Source organism: Ambystoma mexicanum, chromosome 4p (genome assembly GCF_040938575.1).
Source record: "Ambystoma mexicanum isolate Mex_15411 chromosome 4p, UKY_AmexF1_1, whole genome shotgun sequence".
Classification (NCBI taxonomy): domain Eukaryota; kingdom Metazoa; phylum Chordata; class Amphibia; order Caudata; family Ambystomatidae; genus Ambystoma; species Ambystoma mexicanum.
In genome coordinates, this window is record NC_090927.1 from 471,426,724 (window position 1) to 471,450,557 (window position 23,834).

A 23,834-nucleotide genomic window follows, 5' to 3' on the forward strand; every position below is an offset into this window, starting at 1 on the left:
TGGCAGTTTAATACGAGGAGAAAGACGGCGAGACCAGAGAGGGGTTGCAAGGAGGGAAGTGCCCTTGACCTTTTCAGACCATTACTTTCGCGAACCTTGGAAAGTAAGAAACCTAAGAGCAGGAAAAAGCTGAACAAACCTGCATTGTGTGTCATAGGTAAACCAGTGCTCCACCGCTTCGATAACCAAGGCGGGGAGGAGTGGCTGCTGCTGTGCTTCTGTCCTTGGCTCCTTCAACAAAGCAGCGCCAGCAAAGACGGTGAGACGTAGAGACTGATACCAAAGAAGGGGTCCACGATACTGACTGATATAAAAAGGGATCTGAGCCCGGCTCAGCGGGATCCAGGGTGAGACAACCAAATTGAACACTCGAAAGAGGAAAGGAACTGTGAGTGTTTATTTTGTTCTTGTACATCAGGCCCTCCGAGTCAAGAGACTTTTTAAAAGCTAAGAGACTTGCATCACAGAAGGTCCTGATGCTGGTAATGGAACTGTATCCTTGTGCCAAAGAAGCCAGAGTGTGTGATTTGCTCGAGTGAACCGCCCTGTCCCGTGCTGAAAACGTGGGGAAGGGAGGCCAACGGCCTGAACATCCCAAAATATCATTTGGTGAACACTTTTCTTTTTCACGAACACTACCCCTCACTATGTATGTTTATCGGTAAGGATTGGCAATTGTGGGGGGCGCTGTTGAGCAGCCGGCAAGATGGCCGCTTAGCGTCTAAGCTCCGTGACCAGCAAGCTACAAATCCGCCGGAATCAGCGGTTCTGAAGATAATTTCTGGCGGAGACCCCACACATCCTGCTGCCCACAGCCGCCGCTACACACGGCCCTGTTTCTGGGCGAAAACGGAAATCGGGGGCCATCGCTGCCGCCTGTGAGGGCCTCTGGCCCGTGTGACGCCGATTGTGGCCCATTCCCCCACATCGGCCCACCGGGGTTCACGGCCCTGCGGCGCGGAGTGCAGCCGCCTGGGGCCTAGGCACCACCCCCTCTCCGCCCTCCTGCCCCCCGTGTGCCACCAACATCTGCGGCCCGCGCTCCGCCTGCGGGGGCGCGCCGGAGCCGGTGGCCGCCAGGTGAGGCACCACCTCTGAACGCTCCTGCCTCTCAGCGATTGGAGGGCGCCGGCCCTCAGCGTGCAAAGATACAGCGGGGGCTGCCGGAGCGGCCCCCCGCGCTGACACCACCCGAACGCTCCGCCGCCTGCGCCGCTGGTCCCCGGGACGGCGCGGCCCTGCACGGTCCATCTGCCTGCTCCGGCACAGTGGCTCCGCCGACTGCTCTGCTGGTTCCCTGTGGCTGCCGGGCGTGGGGCTGTTTTTCGGGCCCTGGCTGAGGCTGGGGGGGCCGGATCCCGCCTGGACCCACTGCTGAAGCTGAACACCTGCTCTTCAACCTACAGGGTCCCAAGGTGAGGTGGGTGAGGGATCTGGCCGCTGCACATCGGGCCCTCCTGCTCCGCCTCGTCCCTGGGCTGCGCCTATGCCAATTTGTGACTGAAGTGAACCCCAGACTCATCTTGCCCCCCTGGGACCACTCTCTTGTTGCTGGAGCCACCCTGGGCGTCCAATACTGTGCTGTAATTGGGGCTCCCGCTTGCTACGCCCCGGGGTACCCTGCGCCCCTGACTTTGCTGCTTGCTACTACTGGCCGCCTCGGCCCGGCCCCCTTGAGTGGACTTGTCGCCCCGGAACACGCCAAGTGCGGGTGCTTCTTCCATTCTCCTCCCAGGTAGCGGCCGCCCCGCCGCTGATCACGGCTCAAGCCCCTCTTCAAACCCCTTGGGACCCATTGCTGCCTCCCCGTGGAAAATACTCACTCTCTCATCAAGGCGCTCCCCGAGGATATCAGGCAAGGCACGCGGGGCCAACAAGGCTGGGGCAATGGACAAGTTTGCTAAAGCCCTAGCCAAGCAAGACCAAGCTGGGGCTGCCCTTCTTCCCGACGACTCAGATGTTTCCTCTTGCCCCCCTCAGCCAGACCATACGTCGCTCATGGAGTCTATGGCCAAAAACACTGCGTCATTTAACGAAAAATTAGACGACATAAATGCCAACGTAGCCTCCCTACGCACCAAATTGGATCAGCATGGCACCAGGTTGGGTGAGGCCGAGACTAGGATTGGAACAACTGAGGATGAGGTGCACGTGCTCCAGAATACGGTCTCGGACTTGGTGCGAGATATGAAGCAGGTCAAGGCGAAGTGCGATGACCTGCAATCTAGGTCCCGCAGGAATAATATCCGCATCGTTGGGGTTCCGGAGACAGCCCTCAAGGACAAAATGGAACTCGCAGTCGGGGCCCTTCTGAGAGACCTCCTGGGGGATCCTCAACTTTCCCCCTTCTTTACTATTGAGCGCGCCCACCGCTCACTGGCCCCTAGCCCCAAGCCGGGCGACTTCCCCAGACCAATTATTGCCAAGGTTCGCAGCTACAGGGATAGAGACCACATCCTACGGCTGGCCCGCGAAAAAGGGGAACTAAGACTTGAGTCGCAGATCATTCGCGTTTTCCCGGACTTCTCTGTCAGTGTTCAAATGGAGCGTAGGCAATTTAATGGAGTGAAGAAGATGCTCAGAGAGAGGAAGGTGGAATATGCCATGTTATTCCCTGCTAGGCTGAAGCTCAACCACCGTAATAAACTGTACTTTTTCACTGTCCCAGAGGAGGCGGTGAAATTTATCGAGTCCCATATTCCTCTCACGGGCCCTGGAGCCGATCCCGGTGATGAGGATTGAGCTGGCCTGAAACATACCTGTTGCCTGCCTCATTGTGGTACCGGCACAACGCCTGTTCTTGTGATTTACTTGTAATTTCATGTATCCTCCTGTTGTGAATGCTCCTATTGTCGTAACTCATTGTGGAATTTTGAGACATGCTACGAGGGTCACAGATGTGTAGTCCACGATATATGGCACCTATTCTTGGTCTATCTACCGCTACAGTTCTTGCTCACTGTGCCCTACTATGCGGTCTCCTCTTACGATTTAATTTAATCACCGCTGTACACTATTTGGTGTACTCCACCGTTCAACTATGTTGACCAGGCTCACGGCAGCAGCTACCCCCGCTGCAGTTGCAACGCCGAGTTTGGCTTGTTTAGTTCATGGGCTGCCCCCATTTGGTTAGGGGGTTGAACCAGCCATGTTGGGCTTGGTAAGAACGCCATAAGAATTTGGGTGGGTTTCTGGGCACTGCTAGGTTGGGGGTGGCAGTGAGGGAGTGTTATTTGGGGATATTATATTAACAAAAATGGTGAGACAGTGGCAGCTTTTGAAATGACACATCAGGCCACCGCACTAGTGGCCGACATCTGTTTGGCAATGTATGACACACATTACTCGGATCCCCCCTAAATTACTATGGAATGGCCATTAGGCTAATGTCCTGGAATATCAGGGGGCTCAGCAATTACACTAAGGCACGCAGGGTCACGGCCTACGTCCAGAGGCACGGGGTCAAGATACTCTTCCTACAGGAAACTCATGCCCTTGCACAATTATCGTCCTCGCTCGCCCCGGCTTGGGGCCCCAATAAATTTTACACTGTGTTCTCCTCTCAATCGAGGTGTCCTCACCTTGATTCACAAGTCATTGGAGTTCTCCCTTCGCACCAGTCATATCGATGCCCAGGGTAGATATGTAATCCTTCACTGTCTCCTGGCCAATTCAGAGTGCCTTCTGGTCAACACATACGCTCCATGCATTGATACACCCAAATTTTTTGACCATATCCTTAATATCCTCCTTGGCTATGTTGGGGTTCCCATCATGGGGGCGGGGGGATATGAACCTCATCCTGGACTCTGACCTGGACAGATCTGGGCTGCACCCAGAGCATTGTCCAGGGCCGCCCCATGCATACATGCTCACCGCTGGTCTGGTGGATGCCTGGAGGGTTCTCTACCCGATGTCGAAAGAGTTTACATTTTACTCCTCCGTCCATGACAGTCATTCCAGGATTGACCTGTTCCTTCTCTCTGCGGGCCTCATGGGAAAAACACTCACCTCACAGATTCTCCCTCGCACACTCTCCGATCACGCTTGATATCGCCCTGCGCCCTGCCCTACCTCTGCACTCTAACTGGAGATTTAAATCTGACGCTCTACACGATATAGTCTTCAAGGCTGACATTCTTGCAGATATCACCTCGTTTTTTGACAGCAACAAACGCCATGACACAACGGACGGGGTAAGATGGGAGGCCTTTAAGGTTTTCATCAGGGGCATGTGCATATCCAGGGAGGCCGGGGTACTGAAAGATATTAGAAACTCTCTGCGCCGTTCTGAGGCCAAGCTCGGAGACCTGGAACGCGAATATGCGGTCCCCCCGTCTCCGCCCATACTAGCGCAGATTAGAACTGAAGTAGACACGTTCAAGTCCCTTGCCCATAGTGAGATAAATTACCTCGCCCGCCCCATCACGGCCCGAAAATATGGGGAGGGAGAGACCAGGCCGTGCTCCGACCCGTCTCGCCCGGGCCGAGGGAGGCAGGGCACGCATTGATAGTATCATAGACAACGATGGAGTGCGACACTGGTCCGACCGCCCCATTCTTGAGACCTTTGCAGAGTTCTATACAACCCTTTATGCCCAGCAATCGGAGCACTGCCCACAAGACCTGGGCGACCTCCTAGACCGCATCCCTATGTCCTTATTATCCCTGGACACCAAAGAACAACTAGAAGCTCCCTTCACCCTCGACGAGATCACTGCAGTCATCTCGGCTCTCCCTAAAGGGAAAGCCCCCGGTCCGGATGGCCTGACCGCCCAGTTCTATCAGAGCATGTTGCTCTCCTCGCTCCACGCCTTCACGAGCTTTGGGAAGAGTCGTTGCGCTTTGCCACCCTCCCCCGGTCCCTGCGGGAGGCTGTCATTACCGTGCTCCCTAAGCCGGGCAAGCCCCCAGATGAGTGCGGATCCTATAGACCTCTATCCCTCATCAACACCGACACCAAGATCTTCGCCAAAATCATTGCAAACAGGTTACTCCCCATCATGAAATATCTAATTCACCCTGACCAGAGCGGTTTTGTGCCTGCCCGCTCAACTGCCTTAAATATTCAGCGGTTGTTTAATGTCATCTCCAGAATTGATCCCCAAGCCAACGCTGTGGCCGTGACATTAGACGCCCAAAAAGCGTTCGACATGGTTTCTTGGCAATATCTGTGGGCGGTGCTGGAAAAGATGGGGATTGGCCCATACATGTTGTCCTGTATTAAACTACTATACACTAATCCGGTAGCCAGAGTACTCGTCAACTCCCGCTTATCGGCTCCCTTCTCTCACCACAGGGGGACACGGCAGGGGTGCCCTTTCTCTCCCTTGTTATTTGCTATGGCCATCGAGCCCATGGCTGATAGCGTGCGAAACAACCACGTGCGCAAAGGGATTCGCCAGCGAGACACCTCCGAAATCATATCACTATACGCAGATGACGTGCTTTTATATGTCAGAGACCCCTCAGTCCACCTCGACCCGATCATACGAGAAATTATAAAAATTGGCACATTCTCGGGCTTCACCATAAATTATTCTAAATCAGAAATCCTTCCCCTTACTCCTGCAACCCCCCAGCCTGCATGTGAATTTCCTCTCAAATGGGCACCCGAGGGCATCAAATACCTAGGGGTCCAGGTGGCCCTCTCGAAAGCCTCGTTAGTGTCTGATAACTATGGGTCCGCCGCACAGTACGCTCGTACCAGAATAGAGAGATGGTGGAACCTCCCCCTCTCACCATCTGGGAGACTATCCCTAATTAAAATGATCATCGTGCCTAAACTCCTGTATGTGTTCGCTAATGTTCCTCTTTGGCCCGGGAAACAATACTTTGCGGACCTACACTCGGAGTTCGCCCGTTTTTTTTGGCACTCGGGCGCCGTGCGCAGGAAGTGGCTGCACATGACCCTCCCTTACGAGAGGGGCGGCTTTGGAGCTCCTGACCTCACCCAGTACTGGAGGGCACCCCAAGCCCAACATGCTACATATTGGTACCACCACCAGGAACCCCCCCTGCATGTTAAACTCGAAATCCTAGCAACCGAGGAGGTGAATGTCATGTCCCTGATCCTATTTCACTCGTATCAGACGCACGCCCCTGTCGACCCAGTGGCCTCCACTATCAAAGCATGGCGGCAGATCCTGACGCCTAGTTCGGACTCCCCCCCCCGTACTACAAATGGCGTCCCCTCTGGTCCTTCCCGGGACTCACCCCCACACAGGATAAGCTCCTTATACGCCACTGGTCGGACCTGGGATACAGATCATTCTCTGATCTGTTCCCTGACGGGAAATTCATCACCCCGGAGACGTGGAGGCCCGGGCACTCCAGATCCCCACTAGAAATGCTGCAATACTTCCGCATTAGGGCGGTGGTCCAGGGCTTGTGGCCTTCATACCTGAACTAACCCCCTGAATCCCCCGAGGTCTGCTTTATATCCAATTCCGCTGGTTGTAGGGGTATCGTATCCTACTTATACAAAATGTTGATGGCACGGGCTGCTGAACCTCCCCACACTGTCCGGGATGCCTGGAGCTGGGACCTGGGATTTGACATCACAGATGATATGTGGTCCAAAATGTGCATGCACACCCGCAAGGTTTCCCTTAACGCTAGAGTTTTTTTTTTTTTAAATATTTTTATTCAAATTTTTTTTGAATAAAACCAAACATACATTTCAACTGTTTCGATATACAAAAAGCATTATGTGTCATTTAGTGTCCATTAGAACTCCCCAACTCACCCCCCCCTTCAACTAGAGCCAAATCTTCCATGTCAGCTGCTGGAGCGTTCTCGGGCAGAGCAGTGTCTGAGAAGGCATTTCCCAAGTCTTCTGTTTCGTCGTTACTCTGGCAGGAATTAGCTATGGAGGACACCAATTGCCGCCAGGCCAGCAGGGGCCCCACTTCCTCTTCGCCCCCCCTGGTGACCGCCTCAAACCAGACAACGGATTCGGCTTCCGCCCATTTTAAGAGGTCTGCCCACCACAGTTCCACCCTGGGTCGACGGGCCGCCTTCCAGCCCATTGCGATCCTGCGCTTGGCCAGATCATAGGCCAGGTCCATCATTTTACTTATGTGTTTGGAGTGCCTGGGTCTGGGAAAGAGCCCTAGCATACATGACCAAGCCGATTCTACATCCAGCGCCACTCCCCCACCAGCCAGCCTCGTTTTGACCTCGTTCCAGAACTTGCGCACTTCCGGGCAGGCCCAGAACATATGCAGCAGCCCCGCGTCCACCTCCCCACACCTAGGGCATTGCTGCGTGGCTGGGCCCCCGAACCTTGCAATCTTCCCCGGGGTCAAGTATGCCCTGTGGGTAACATACAGCTGAAGCTGTTGAAATCTAGCATTGCGAGACACCTTTTTATGGTATCTCTGTGCCCATTCCCATTGCCCATCCAGCATAGGTCCTCCCACCTCCTCCTCCCATTCCTGTCTTAGTCGGGGCAACTCCTTCCCCGCCCTCTCTCGTAAGAGTTCATATATTCTCGAGATTTCGTGCCCGCCCTCTGACACATCATACATGGTTTCTAGGGAGGTCTCAGGGTCCTTCGCAAGCACTGTCTCGGGCCATCTTTCTCTAGTCTTATTAATAAGCCTGGCATAAGTAATGTATTGGCCTTCATGCACCCCCGCCTCCTCCTGCAACCTCTGGAAGTCCAGCGCCTCACCACCCTGCCATATATCCCGAGGGTGGCCAGGCCCACCTGCTCCCAGTATCTTCGAACTGATTCGAATAGCTGAGGGTCGTCCCCGCACAGGACCACCAGCGGGGCCTGCCGAGAGTATGGTTCTCGATCACCCATCATCTTCCAAGTCCTTTGCCAGATCTCCCAGCCCAGTCTCAACAGCCGTCCCCTGCCCACCATTTGATCCCTGCGCAACCACACCACCTCCTGCAGGAAGTATGGGGCCGAATCTCCATGCAGAAGTCGCACTTCTGCCGAGTCTTCCACTGAGAGCCACCTAGCCATATACAACAACTGCCCCGCAAGGTAGTAGAGCTCAAAATTTGGCAGGCCTATGCCACCTTTGTCGTACGGGTTCTGGAGCTTCCACAGGGCCACCCTATTCCTGGAGCTTCCCCATAGAAAACCCCTGCACATGCTATGTGGTTTAACGAATAGGCTTTTTGGTATCAGAAACGGGATGTTCACAAAAAAGTGCAAAAGTCTAGGCAGGACCACCATCTTGAGCAAGGCCGCTCTCCCCATCATGGTCAGGGGCAATTTGGCCCAGAAAACCATGCTGTTAACGCTAGAGTTAGGTGTATCCAATACAAGCTGCTCAATCGCCTGTACTACACCCCTTATGCGATTGGAAAATTTGCCCGAGATCAATCGCACCCATGTCAGAGATGTAGAGCTAGCGAAGCCGACCATGCGCACATGTTCTGGTCATGCGGGGCACTAGCCCCGTTCTGGAATGCGGTGCTCGATGCCCTCACTGAAATAGTGGGGTTCTGTGTAGATCCCGAACCCCTGTCTCTCTTTTTTGGGCTCTGGGAGGGGACTGAAGCGAAACGGGTAGCCAAGTTTTTGAATGTGGCGGCGAGTGTGGCCAAGAAATGCATTCTGCAGTGCTGGAAGCGCAGGTCCCCTCCCTCTCTGGAGATGTGGCTCAAGGCCCTCACCTGGACACAATCCTGTGAAGAAGACTAAGTTAAAATTCTGCCTAGTAATGCTCGCCCTAAATACATATGGACAGAGTTTTGTAGTTACCTGAACAATAAGGTGGACCTGGAGCTCTTGTCTTCCCATCCTTCTCCTGATCGGGGGACTGATCTCGTTACATGAAGCACACCTCTGCCGCAATTAACCGCTGTTGGCACTGTATATGACCTTTTGTAATATTTGTACGCCATAATTCATGCTTTAATGTGAAATGTGCGTCACTGTGCTAAATTACACTGTATCGGCTGCTACTTCTTGCCAATAAAGTAAAAAAAAAAAGGATTGGCAATTGTTTTTTTTAGTATAGGTCCTTTTATTTTGACAAGACTCCACTAGGACTGCATTATTATTTGATGGTGGTAGCTTGATCCCTTCTGTAGATTTAGATAGGTATTTATATCACCCTTGTTAAAGTTCAATAAACACCCTTAAACTGTGGTCACTTGTGTCTGTCCTACTGTTGATATCATGCCTTCCTTACAATTGGGATCTATTATTGCTAATCCACCCAAACTGGGGTCCCTTAAATTACAGTATCTTTTATATGGAGATGACGTGGTCCTCTTCGATTACACCGCAGTGGGCCTACAAAGATCCCTAGGTTGGGTGATTATCTTATGGACCTTGGTTTATACATTAACGTCTCCAAATCTAAGGTCTGGATTATGAATAGGGGCAAGCCTCTGCCTGGGAGAACACATTTTTATTGGTATATGGTTGGCTAAACAATGGAGGTGGTGTCTGAATTTAAATATTTGGAGATTCTGTTCAAAGGAAAGGCATCAGTGGGTTCAGTTAACAAGGCTCTGGAATTAAAAGCTATTGCAGCAGCATCCCAACTCAGAGTATTTGAAAAAAAGTATGGCCGGTTTTCACTAGCCCCAGTGATTCAAATGTATAAACAAATATTAGTCCCTAGGATGATTTATGGGGCTGAGGTAGGGGAGGAGAACATGCTGTGGTCGAAAGTAGAGACAACTATCTGGAAGCATGCTCTCTCTCTCTCTCCCTCCCTCAGAGTATTCCCCTAGCCACGTTGCAGCATATTCTAGGTTTGGTTTCATTGGAGGCTATGATCTCTTGGCATAGAGTGCAGTCACCAAGATGCATTTTATTTCTGCCGGTGGGCACTATATTTGAACACCTAAACATCTCTAGCACGAGACGATTTCGCTACTTTAACTCAGTGGATCAATGGCTCCGTTAACATTCTTGAACTTAATGTTGTATTTTTGGGTGATTTGGAATACATTCCGCTAAAGGTTAAAAAAAATCTATGTTAGTATGAGAAATTATCCTGTAATTGGTTGTGCGCATAACTTGCAATATTCTGTCTAATAAGAGAGTTGTTTACTGTTTTGAATGGTATTCGACAGCAGTGGTAAACCACAGGGGTCATTTCTCAAAAAACCCTTAGATTAAATAACAGAAGACTGGGGGGGGTCTTAACTGGCTGCGCTCCCAACCAAATTGAATAATTGAGACTTTTAGAGTCAAACGATATTCAGACCAAGAAACTATTACAGAGTAAATTTTTGATGTCTGATTTTTAGTCAAGCATATGTCATACAGTGTGTTCCTATGAACATAAATTTCACGTCTTGTGATTTAAGGAAAGGTTGGAACATGCAGTGCCAATGGGAAAGGCAACTGTACACATTGCGATTCCAAAAATGAATAGAGCAATAAATTAATAATATAACGTGTTTCAACCCTAAACAGGCCGTCCTCAGGGCGTTTAAATCTAAGAGTTACTGAGTATAAATCAAAAAGCAATTGCTCTTAACTAGGTCACATTTGTGCATTTCAACCATCATACACAGAAAGATATGTCTGATATTACATTTATACAGCTAAAGGGAGAGAAAAACAAAGGAGCAGGGGAAAAAGGAAGGGAGTCAGGGTTTGGGACAAAAAACAAAAAGTAAACATTAATGATCAGATATACATGATTGACAAGCTTAAGTTATAGAATAGATGACACCTGGTGAACGCAAACTACATCCCTCTGGTGGCACATAGTGTAAAACATTTTTGGTGCTAAGGGTTACCTGTCTAATACTGTGCAGGGAACTGGCGAATCATGTGTTTTCACACACTACTTGAATTGAAATAATGTTCTGCAGATTATACGTCTCCACGATATCAAAATCTGAAAACAGACATGATCCGTTTTAGTCTTATTTATAACGCTTGTCCAGCAGTATCAAAATAAGCATTATAATTTCCAGTTTGTAGCATTAAATTAGGAATCTCAGTAAACAGACTCTCCGCTTACCTACCCATTTGTATTCAGAAGTGCAGGTATCGGAAGATTTGAAAAATCTCTGTGGCAGGCGTTGCCAGTGCGGTTGATAGTAGCTTGGTTGTAAAAAGGTACGTGGTTTCCCTTTTTAACTGAAAGGGAAAGTAAGTATCAATGGGGGTTGGATGTGAAATCACTGGACTAACGTTTATGACATTTGTGAACTTGATATAGAGCTGGGAGCCACTTGAAATATTAGGTCCCAGTGTGTTAATCTAGGTAAAGAGCAAAGTTTTTGGATAAACCTAAGCTTACCAAATCTGCCGCCTGAATGCACGAGAAGAACAAGTTACTTTCTTACCTGGTAACGTTCTTTCGATGGGATGGTCCGACGACGTATTCCATATCTATGACAGGTAATGTCCACAGCTGTGCTGCTTCGGAAAATGTTTGGCGTCTGCGTCCTGCGTCGATGCGCCGTCCCCGAGGACCTCCTCCGAAGGCCGACGTCACACGATGTGATAAGTAGGACGCCCGACGCCCATAGCCTCAGTTATAGTTTTTTCCCAGAACGTGTGCCACCAGTTTTCTGCCAGTCAGACACATGAGGCCTTGCGGAACGCAAGCTGCAATCGCAAATGAAATTCTGCAGCGGGGAAGGCAGGGAGGGAGCGATATGGAATACGTCGTCGGACCATCCCATCAAAAGAACGTTACCAGGTAAGAAAGTAACTTGTTCTTCGAGGGGATTGGGTCCGTATTCCATATCTATGACAGACTCCCAAAGCAGTACCAAGCAAGGAGGTGGGAAAGAATTTAGAATACAAATTTAGCATGCCCAATCAAATTGCAGAATAGAGAACTGCCTTGCCAAAGGCAAGATCTTGCCCCCTGATGTAATCGAGGGAATAGTGACGTACAAAAGTATGTACTGAAGCCCAGGTGGCTGCATCACAGATGTGATGAATAGGAACTCCCCTCTGCAGGGCAGTAGACGCAGCCACTCCTCTGGTAGAATGGGCCCGCAAGCCAGCCGGAGGGTCCTTACCCGCCAAGCGGTAACACTTGGAGATAGCTAAAATAATCCAACGAGACAATGTCTGTTTCGTCACAGCTTGTCCCAAACGCTTTCCAGCGTAACCAATGAAAAGTTGATCGTCCACTCTGACCCGGGACATGCGCGAGATATAAAAGCTCAACACTCTCCTAGGGTCAAGCCTATGGAGTCTCTCCTCTTCCTTACCAGGATGTGGAGGAGGATAGAACGCCGGAAGAACAACCTTCTGGCTCAAATGAAATTCCAAAACTACCTTCTGAAGAAAAGGAGGACGAACTCTAAGGACAACCCTGTCCTTGTGAAATACAGTGAAGGGTGGCTTAACTGAAAGTGCCTGTAACTCACTCACACTGCGAGCGGAAGTAGCCGCAACTAAAAACACAGTTTTCAGAGTTAACAGCCTCAAAGGGCAAGAATGTAAAGGCTCAAACGGAGCACCCATAAGAAACTTAAGAACAAGATTCAAATCCCAACCTGGCACCAAAAAAGGTGACGGAGGGAACACATTAGTGAGCCCTTTCAAAAACTGCAAAATTAAAGGAATCTTAAAATAGGAACACTCTTCAGACGAGTGCTTAAATATGGACAACCTTTAATGGTCCCCACTTGCAAGCCCCTGTGGGCCAAAGAAAGCAAAAAAGACAAAACCATGGGAATGTCGCATTCAAAAGGATCCACATTCTGAACTCTGCACCAGTCGCAGAACTTTCTCCAACGGCAACGGTACAGAGACTTAGTTGCCGGCCGCCTGGCTGAGAGCAACACCTCCATCACGTCTTCAGGGAGGTCCCAATCCTTATACGTCAACCTTTCAGAAGCCAAGCGTGAAGATTGAGGGATCTGACCTCTGGATGGAGAACCTGACCCCCCCCTCCCGTGAGAGCAGATCGTCTCGGTAGGGAAGACGACGTGGAGGGCAGATGGACAAGTCGAGAAGGTCCGGGTACAACGTCCTCCGGGCCCACGCCAGAGCAATGAGGATCATCCGGGAACCGAACCTCCGTAACCTTTGCAACACTTGCGGGATGACGGGGACTGGAGGAAACGCGTACAGCAGTGGGAATGACCACTCCACCACGAACGCGTCTCCTAAGGCTCCTTTTGGCGGAAATTCCCGCGAGCAAAACCTCTCGCACTTCCGGTTGACACTGGAGGCGAAGAGATCCACTTGAGGGGTCCCCCAAAGGGCGAAGATCTCCAGGAGAATCTCCTGAGCCAGCTCCCACTCGTGAGAGATCGTGCTCTGCCTGCTCAGAGCGTCCGCCGTCTCGTTGTCGTCTCCGGCCAGATGAACTGCCGAGAATGAAACTTCCTGCTGGATGGCCCAGAACTCGAACTGCATCGCCTCCCTGCACAGCGGAAGTGACCCTGCCCCCCCCCCCCCATTTTTGTTGAGGCAGTACATGGCCACCCCGTGTTGTCTGTCAGAATCAGGACACTCTTCCCGCGCACAGTCGGCAGAAGAGCCTTCAGGGCTAGCCTGACGGCCCTCCGCTCCAACAGATTGATATGGAGTCTGGACTCCGACGGAGACCAACGACCGCTGACTGTCAGCTCGTTGGCATGAGCTCCCCATCCCGTGAGGGACGCGTCCGTCACGATCGTCACTTCTGGCCAGGGCATCCAAAATAGGGCACCCTTCATCAGATTGCCCTCGACGGCCCACCACAGAAGGTCCCGGGCTACCGAAGGCGGCACCTGAACAGGGTCCGACAGCCTGCCGGAGGACTGAGACCACTGGAGCTTGAGCGCCCACTGCAAAGATCTCATCCGCAGACGAGCCTCTGGCACCAAAAGAATGCAGGATGCCATGAGGCCGAGCAGTCTCAAGAACTCGGACGCTGGGAGAGTCTGGGCAAACTGGAACTTGTGCACCATCTGCTGAATGTGAAGAGCCCTCACCTGAGGAGGAAAACACTGCCCCAGGGACTTGTCGAGCACTGCTCCGATGTACTGGAGCCGCTGCGTTGGTGTCAAATGGGATTTCTTTAAATTGAGGGAGAAGCCCAGCCTGTGAAGGGAGTGGCAGGTGACGGACAGATGATCCAGGACTTCGCTCGGGAGAGCTACCCCTGATCAACCAATCGTCCAGGTAGGGGTAGACGTGAAATCCCCCTTTCCTGAGATGCGCTGCCACCACCACGAGCTTGGTGAAAACCCTCGGGGTGGAGGTCAATCCGATCGGCAGGACCCGAAACTGAAAGTGCGAGTCACCAACCACGAACCTCAGGTATTTCTTGTGCTTTGGATGGATCGGCACATGGAAGTAAGCATCCTTGAGGTCGAGAGACACCAACCAGTCCTGAAGTTGAAGGGACTGGAGGACTTGAGAAAGAGTCACCATCTTGAACGTGTCCTTCCTGAGGAGTTTGTTCAAACCGCGCAAGTCCATGATGGGTCTCAATCCCCCGTCATTCTTTGAAATAAAAAAATAAGGGGAATACCATCCCTTGTTCCTCTCCTCTACAGGCACCAGTTCTATGGCGCCTTTCTCCAGCAGGGCTTGAATTTCCTGCGCAAGGAGCGGATCCGGACTCTTCAAAGAGAGGTTCCCTGGTGGATTGTCATGAGGCCTCTGCCGAAAAAGAAGACAGTAGCCGTAGGTTATGATCTCCAGAACCCACACATCTGAAGTAATGGCTTGCCACTCTACAAGATGCTGCGCCAGCCTTCCCCCAACCGGCGAACCATGGGACCTGGCCTCATGACTGAGTGGTAGCGGCTGCGGCATTGCCTGAGGGCAAAGAGGCAACTGCCCGAGCGGCCTTGGCACCTGGAGTACCTTTGCTTACACCTCTGACACTCTTACGATGTCCTCGTTGACTGCTAGCTCCTCTCGCTTTACTGAAGGACGAGTAATAGCGAAAGGAACCTCCCCTCCATTGCTGTCCCCTAGGACGAAAAGGCGAAGGTTGTCGAACTGCAGCGCCCAACGACTTTGCTGCAGCTTTGGAGGTCTGCAACCTCTCAAGGCTCTCGTCAGCCTTGCTGCCAAAAAGGTGTTCACCGTCAAAGGGCATGTTGAGGAGCTGGGACTGCACATCAGGAGCGAACCCAGACTTCCTCAACCACGCAAACCTGCGCATTACGGTGCTCGCCGCCATGGACCGGCTGACACAATCCGCCAAGTCCAAACCCGACTGAACAGCCTCACACATGGCATCCTTGCCATCCTGAACCATAGCAAGGAAACCATCCCGTTCGTCCCCTTCGGGAATATGATCAGCCGCTAATGCAACACAGTTCCACAGAGTGTGTGTGAAACGAGACAAGGCACATATGGAGTTGGCTGCCTGAAGCGCCATACCCCCAGAAGAAAACACTTTGTTCGCCCAGCCATCAAAACGTTTGTCGTCCCTATCCGGAGGGATGGTAGGATGACGCCTGCTTTGCCGGGGCTGTAGCTGCCTGCACCACCAAACTCTCCGGAGTGGGGTGCCTAGACAAGTAGCAGGGGTCGCTACTGGCTGGACGGTATTTTCGCGACAAAGACTTGCCCACTGCCGGGAGACTCTCCGGAGCAGTCCAAGCCGCCGCCACCCTTCTCTGCAAAGCCATATGAAAAGGCAAAACCGGGTCAGTGATCAAGCCCGAGATCAAGGATGTCCGTGAGATCATCCTGAACGAACTCCCCTGGGGGAGCCGACCAACCCAAGTACTCGGTAACCCGAGACATAAGGCGCCGATATGACGAATCGGCATGAGTGCCAGGCTCCGGCCGACAAACCTCCACCTCCGGAGCGGTGTCCAATCCACTGGCATCATGCAGTAACTGCCTCAGGTCATCAAACTGACTATGGCCCGAGATAAGTTCATCCGGAACCGGAACCAGACCGCCATCAGAGCCTTCATCACCCTCTGAAATGTACGCCAGGCGGGGAGAGGAAGACCTCTGCGGACCAAAGCAGTGCGGGACCTTAGCCATAGCCTTTTTAGGGGCAAACCCTCGTGCCACGGGGCCCCTCCGACACCACCGCCTCGAAAGGCGTCGAGGGTGCAGAGCGAGTCGGCGACAGAAAAGGCGTCGACGTCAGCTGCAACGCTTCCAGCATCGGTGGCGTCGACACAGTCCTCGAAGCCGGAGTTCCGAGCGGGTCTCTCGACAGCCTGGGCGCCGACGACCCCCTCGAAGACGGAACCTCGAGAGTAATCGTCGACGACCTCGGTGCCACAGGCGTCGACGTCTTCTTCGAAGACGGCACAGGATCACGCGGTCTCGAACGCGCCGAGGACCGGGACCTGGAACGGGCATGGCGAGAACGGCTACCCTTGTCCGAGCAGGACCTCTCCCGCGAGCCGTGCCGCCCACCCGAGCCCGAAGGCATGCAGGCGGTGTCTCTCGACAGGTGCCGACCGACCACACTCGGAGGCGCAGACGGACCGGTGCCCTGCGATTCCAGAATCACTAGCATCTGCATCCCGAAGGAAGCCCATTCCTCCGGTGTCGCTTGCATGGAGGGATAAGCGACCCGCCGACGGGGACGGGCGGAGTCCTCGGAAGAGGACGGGGAAGGCGACCTATGCCGGCGCTTCCTGGAATGCCTAGAAGAGGCGGAGGAGTGGCGAGACCGACTCCTGGAAGGAGACCCACCGGACTTCCGATGACGACGCGGAGAGTCACCCCTCGAGTCATCAGTCGAAAGCCCTGCAGACCTCGACTTCCGAGGCTTAGACACCCGACCTACCGACAGTTTCTTCTTGCGTTCTCGCAAGGCCTTTGCAGTGAGCGACTGGCAGTCGACACAGTCGTCCGTATCGTGGGCCTCCCCGAGGCACCAGAGGCAGGCGTCGTGCGAGTCCGTGACCGACATCTTGGACCCACAGTCCCCGCAGTTCTTGAAGCCCGGACGCGGGGTCGAAGATGAGAAAGACATTGCCACAAACAACCGAACAGGTTCAACGAGCCAAGAAAGAAAACAGTAACTCCAACGAGTCGAGGCGTACTGAGATTCACGAAGCGAACACGTTCGCGGAAAAAACGGAACTGAGGCTATGGGCGTCGTGCGTCCTACTTATCACATCGGGTGACGTCGGCCGTCGGAGGATGTCCTCGGGGACGGCGCATCGACGCAGGATGCAGACGCCGAAGATTTTCCGAAGCAGCAAAGCTGTGGACATTACCCGTCAGATATGGAATACGTCGGAGGACCCAATCCCCTCGAAAAACAGTGCAAAGCCGTTTGGCCGATCGCGTTCTTCTGGAATGGGGGTGTTGGCTGGACGAGCCTATAAGCGCACTTGAGGCTAAAGTAGTCTCTGCTCACGTGATAGGTCACGTGGAATCGGGTTGCCTGGTAACGCTTTTAAGCAAAAAATGTCGGCTGCTGCGCTTCATATTCACCCGTTCATTTATAAATATAAAGTGACCAGATGGTTCATGCGCTATTGGAGTAGCCATGCTGGTATTAGTAGGATGCTAGCGAATCATGTGTTAATATTTACCGCATGTGGCGTATGCTGAAAGTAATGGGCGTTGGCCCATTAGACCAATCAGGGGGAAGTGTGTTAGCAATCTAGCTTTGGCTGTGGTTGCTATGCAACATTCAATGAAATCCAAGTTCGTGGCCTTGCAACTTCTACATGCTCGTTGCTGAAAATCCCACAAATAGGTCGGGTCAACAGGGTGTGTTCAGTGAGTATGGGATGAGAGACAAGATAAAAAATGTAATGCGTGACGCAAAAGTGCTACGTGTAGCCCCGATTATGATATTGCACTCAGGATAACACAGCACTAACGTGATAAATGCAGAGCATGCAAAACAAATATATACCTACTCAAATTTGGTACGTAAAGTAAATGCTGAGTAAGTGGGCGTTGGTCCTTTGAGCCAATCAAGGCGGTATCTGCTTGCCGTCTGACACAAGCAGATGTTGCATTGAAGCGTTCAGCGAAATACGCATTTCGAGCCGTTTCAGTTTGAACACCTCCCAAAACTGCAGTAAAGGAAGGATTTGTTGCTAGAGATCGATTGGTTGAAAGGGCAGTAATATGTATTGGAGAAATTGGGATAAGAGCTATTTCAGTGTACTGATGTGTACAATAAAAACATAATGTAGGATCATGAGTGCTAAGTTATAGCCTGTGTATAGTGGGAACCCCAGGGCTGTTGATCTGGTTGATTAAAGATAAGAGTCATGTATCATGAATACATACAGATTCCATAATGTAGTGCTGCATACCTGATACATGTGGTACTGACAAAAACATCCATTCATATGTATATGGTGGCGTCACCAAGTGTCATCTGAGCATCTTTAATTGGCTACCAAACGGTAGTTGCTTATGAGGAGTATATAGGTACCCAGTTTCCAGAAATGGAAAGGAATGCCATAGATTTGAACAAGTGTGCAAGTTCAAGGAAAATGCAATTTGCTTTTACATATATAATAACACATTCAGTTCATGTTCTTGGTTTAAGCCTCTTTGAAGACAACGTAATTTGCAAATCATACGTGATTCTTCTTGGCGCAGGGTGAGTTCTCTATTCCCACCCCTTGCATGTGGCTTGATGTGTTTCAGGGCCGGACATTTTATGTCCCGGCGGTGTTCCATCTGATGTTGAGTTTGTCAATGTAGTGCAAAGGGAAGTTCGGCGTCTTGACTGTTGAGACTGGCCAGATGTTCTCTGATCCTGATTCTTAATTCCCGGATTGTACTGCCAATATACACTTTCCTGCATACACAAATTATCCTGTAGATGATGTATTGAGAACGGCAGTTGATGAAATCGGTGATATTAACTTGTAAATTAACATGACAAGTGAAAACATTAGTTGGTGAAAGAGCAAACTGACAAAAATTGCAATTACCACATTTGTGAAAGCCGTTTGGCTTAGTATAGCCAGTTTGGCTGTCTCCAGGAACCAGATTTCATGAAAGATGGACTAAGTAGATTTGTTCAAGTTGGAGCTTTCGTAAATATGATATTAGGTTTTGTCGAAATATACGACACCAAGCCTGGGTCTAATAATAGAAAGTGGCAGTGTTTGTTCACCATTTGGTGTGATGCCGAATGGGTCCTGAAGGCGTGGTCAATGGTTTCAAGAGCCAAACATTTCTATCAGAATGTAATTCAATAAGAACCAGATTCAAAGAAAGAGGATATCCGATTAAAATTATCAACAAAGCTTTGAAGGAGGTCAAAGAAGTGGAACGACCCTCTCTCTTGCCGGAGACTAAAGACCAAAGACTGAAAACCATCAAATCTTTCCCAAGTCAGATTAATTTTATCACCAAAAGTTCTAGTGACTCGAAACTCATTTACCACATATTGAACAAACGCTGGGACCTTCTATTATTAGACCCAGACTTGGTGTTGTATATTTCGGCAAAACCTAATATCTTTACGAAAGCTCCAACTATAAGAAATCTACTTAGTCCATCTTTCTTGAAATCTGGTTCCCTGAGACAGCCAAACTGGCTATCTGACAATACTAAGCCAAACGGCTTTCACAAATGTGGTAATTGTAATTTTTGTCAGTTTGCTCTTTCGCCAACTAAAGTTTTCACTTGTCATGGTAATTGTTACGCTCACCTGGCTCCCACAGGGGCGTCGATCTGAACTGGACAGCTGTGGTCTCCACCAATGTGACGCATAGTGCCGAGATGACAGACTGGACTGGCCCACCTAGCTTTGTTTGCTTGGCCCGTAGGAGTATTCTTCTGATGGTTTGGAAAGATGAGCTCTCCATCCTGCATTGAGCGCAGGGGCGCGTAGATAACCAGTTGATTCACTGGTTAGAAGGAATTGGTGAGTTCCAGAACAATATCGACTGATTTCCGGCGAGACGCCGTAAGTATAAAGTTTGTAAGAGTTCAAATGTCTGACTTTCACTCTTGTCCGATTCCTTGCAGGTTGCAGCTTGACACTAGCGAAGAGTTCCTCGTGGCAACCGGTAAAATTCAGGTAAGGATTTGTATTATCCAACACAGTTCGATAAATAATGTCAGTATGTAACCTGTTGCTTTCTCCCTTATTCAGGTGCTGAGAGAAATTATGAAGTCTTGGGGAATAATGCCTCCGGCGGTATAATTAGGTAAGTCTATTGTGGTGAGAAGGATTCCCCTTGTTTGTCCCTTTGTTTCACCTGTCCTTTTGTTCCCCTTAGGGGCCGGGGTACGGCAAAGATGCGGTGGAGCCTGCGCCGACCCGTGAAGAGGAATAGTACTCCCGGCGGTAAAATCAGTTAAGTCTATGGGGTGTAACTAATATTGCCTCTGTTTATTCCCTTGGCTCACCTTGCTGTTCTTGTGTTCCCCTTAGGTGCTGGAGTGCGGCGGGAACATGCAGAAGGATGCGGTGGATAGTGAAGATGCTGCGAAGGCCGGTGAGTTCAGCGCGGCGCTGCAGCAGGCGAGGCGACGTGCATAAAATAACTTCTTTCATTCCAGCGCGAAGGCGCGGTGGATCGGGAATTCAGGTAAGGATCAAAGGTATTGCTCTTGTTCTAACCTTTTCTCCTTCTTTCTCCCTTTTTCTAGGAGCTCCAGACTCGAGGCGGGCGTGGCAGAAGACTGGATGCAGACTTGCAGGCACGGTGAGCATTACGCTGCTGGATGCAGAATAACGCGAAGCGTGTGCTGCTCTTCGGGTGTGGTTTAAATAGCCTTCAAAGTAGTCCCAGGTAAGTATTCCTCCCCGACCCCACCCTAGTAAAATAATAGTCCCTAGGTAAAGTAGTCCCTTCCAAGCCTCTTTTGGCTTGGAGCTCTTGCAGCATGGTCTGCATCAGGTAAGTTTGCAGCATGGTCTGCATCAAGTTAGTTTTAATCTATGAGCCTGGCACCTATGGCGCCAGGACTGACTCTCCATATGAGCCTGGCGCCATAGATGCCAGGACTGCACCCAAATAGCCCCTAGCAATAACTTGATGCCTGCTTCCAGGGTTGCTGGACTTGATCTGGATCCCCGGGAGTAGGCATCATGACAGTAATCCACAAGTTAATATCACCGATTTCATCAACTGCCGTTCTAAATACATCATCTACGGGATAATTTGTGTATGCAAGAAAGTGTATATTGGCAGTACAATCCGGGAATTAATTGTTTTTACTGTACACATCAGTACACTGAAATAGCTCTCTTATCCCAATTTCTCCAATACATATTACTGCCTTTTCAACCGATCGATCTCCAGCAACAAATCCCTTCCTTTACTGCAGTTCTGGGAGGTGTTCAAACTAAAAACCGCTCGAAATGCGTATTTCGCCGATCGCTTCAATGCAACCTCTGCTTGTGTCAGATGGTAAGCAGATAACACCTTGATTGGCACAAAGGACTGACGGCCACTTACTCAGCATTTACTTTACATACCAAATTTGAGTAGGTATATATTCGTTTTGCATGCTCTGTATTTATCACGTTAGTGCTGTGTTATCCTGAGTGCAATATCATAATCAGGGCTACACGTTGCGGTTTAGCATGGCTACTCCAATAATGCACAAACCATCTGGTCACTTTATATTTATAAATGAACGGGCAGCAGTCAGCATTTTTTGCTTAAAACCGTTACCAGGCAGCCCGATACCACGTGACCTATCACTTGAGCAGAGACTACTTTAGCCTCAAGTGCGCTTATAGGCTCGTCCAGCCAACACCCCCATTCCAGAAGAACGCGATCAGCAAAACGGCTTTGCACTGCTTTTCTCGTACATTCAGGCGGCAGATTTGGTAAGCTTAGGTTTATCCAAAAACGTTGCTCTTTACCTAGCTTAACACACTGCGACCTACTATTTCAAGTGACTCCCAGCTCTATATCAAGTTCACAAATGACAAACGTTAGTCTAGTGATTTCACATCCAACACCCATTGATACTTACTTTCCCTTTTCAGTTAACTTTGGGAAACCATTTACCTTTTACAACCAAGCGACTATCAACCACACTGGCAACGCCTGCACAGAGATTTTTCAAATCTTGTGATACCTGCACTTCTGGACACAAATAGGTAGGTAAGCAGAGAGTCTGTTTACTGGGATTCCTAATTTAATGCTACAAACTGGAAATGATAATGCTTATTTTAGGTACTGCTGGACAAAGGTTATAAATAGGACTAAAACGGATCATGTCTGTTTTCAGATTTCGATATTGTGGAGACGTATAATCTGCAGAACATGATTTGAATTCAAGTAGTGTGTGAAAACACACGATTCACCAGTTCCCTGCACAGTATTAAACAGGTAACCTTTAGCACTAAAAATGTTCTACACTATGTGCCCCCAAATGGATATAGTTTGCATTCACCAGGTGTCATCTGTTCTACAACGTAAGCTTGTCAATCATGTATATCTGATCATTATTGTTTACTTTTGTTTTTTGTCCCAAACCCCGACTCCCTTCTTTTCCCTGCTCCTCTTTGTTTTTCTCTCCCTGTATCTGTATAAATGTAATATCAGACATGATATCTTCCTGTGTATGATGGTTGAAATGCACCAATGTGACCTCTAGTTAAGAGCAATGTGCTTTTTGGTTGATACTCAGTAACTGTTAGATTTAAAACGCCCTGAGGATGGCCCGTTTAGGGTTGAAACACGTGTTGGCAGTTCTTGTTGCCACTTTTTTGTTCTAATTACTTTTGGTATCACAATTTGTGGCGTTGTACTTCTTTTCCATGGTTATATTTTTTGTTATATTATTTTATTGCTCTATTCATTTTTGGAATCACAATGTGTACAGTTGCCTTTCTCATTGGCACTCCATGTTCCAACCTTTCCTTAAATCACAAGATGTGAAATTTATGTTCATAGTAACACACTATGCTTGACTAAAAATCAGACCTGAAAAATCAAAAAGTGACTCCGTAATAGTTTCTTTTTTGACCCTAAACAAATCTATGAAAGAGATTTGATTGTTAATAGATCTTGTTTGGAAACAAAAAATCTTTGATCATTTCGTGTACGATATCAAATCCTATAATTTAGTACAGAAATGCTTGACTAGACATCCTGATAAGAAACTTAGGGACTTCTGGCTATGCCTGAAGTTACATTTCTTTCTTACAAAAGATGTTCTTTCTTATGTAATGTGGACCGCTCTTGTCACTATTTTAGGTCAAAGGAAACTTTAAAATGTAATTATAGACTGCACTTTCTGCCCGTCGTGAAGTAATGTTCGAATTATATTTTAGAAAAAGGCCTGTTTTTACTTTGGACCACTTGTGGTGGTCTCTGCTCTCAGAAACTAGCGAGAAACTAGTGATTGCTGCAATTAATTTTGTAAAAGTTTGCTTAAGTATATGATTGCATGTAATAGTTTTGCAGGAAATGCAGTTACAGCAAAGAAGATAAAAGAAGCATAGAACCATCTACCCCAGCTGTAATATGAGGAGCACAGGTAGTTAACAATAGGGGAGGGGTAGCTGAAAATATTTCAAAGAAGAAAAGACTTTGTTTGAAGGTTCTATGTCATCCCATCAGCCGTTTTATTTTTGCTGAGGTGTTTGCTGCCGATTTTTAGCTGAAAAAAAAGTCAACACATTTTGTATTTGGGGGTGGGGAGGGGTTCCACCCTACCCCCTTAAATCCTTGTTACCACTCTCCCCCAATATTTTTCTATGAGTTTTTCTATTTTTTATTGTTGTGTTCATAGTTTACAGAAAACCTTACACAACATAGACAATACATAAAAATAATAGATAGAGGAAAAAAAACTTCTCATACAAATCTCCGTAAAACATATATCAAGAATAAATGATTCAAACATACATCATAGATGAATATAGACAGCCTCAAGTTACAGACAAAAAGAAAAAAAAAGTATTTCACGTTAGTAGCCAACCCGCATGACCGATTATATCCATTTGACTAGTTCTATTCATCCAGGAAATCCTGTTAGGCACTGAGATTCTTTTTAT

General features: G+C 49.5%; 1 protein-coding gene across 3 annotated transcripts in view; it reads right to left on the reverse strand.

Annotated features, from left to right (window-relative positions):
* ASAP2 (ArfGAP with SH3 domain, ankyrin repeat and PH domain 2) overlaps nt 1-23,834 on the reverse strand; it is a 2,176,645-nt gene that overhangs the window by 638,407 nt on the left and 1,514,404 nt on the right. The gene's annotated exons all lie outside the window — the stretch shown is intronic.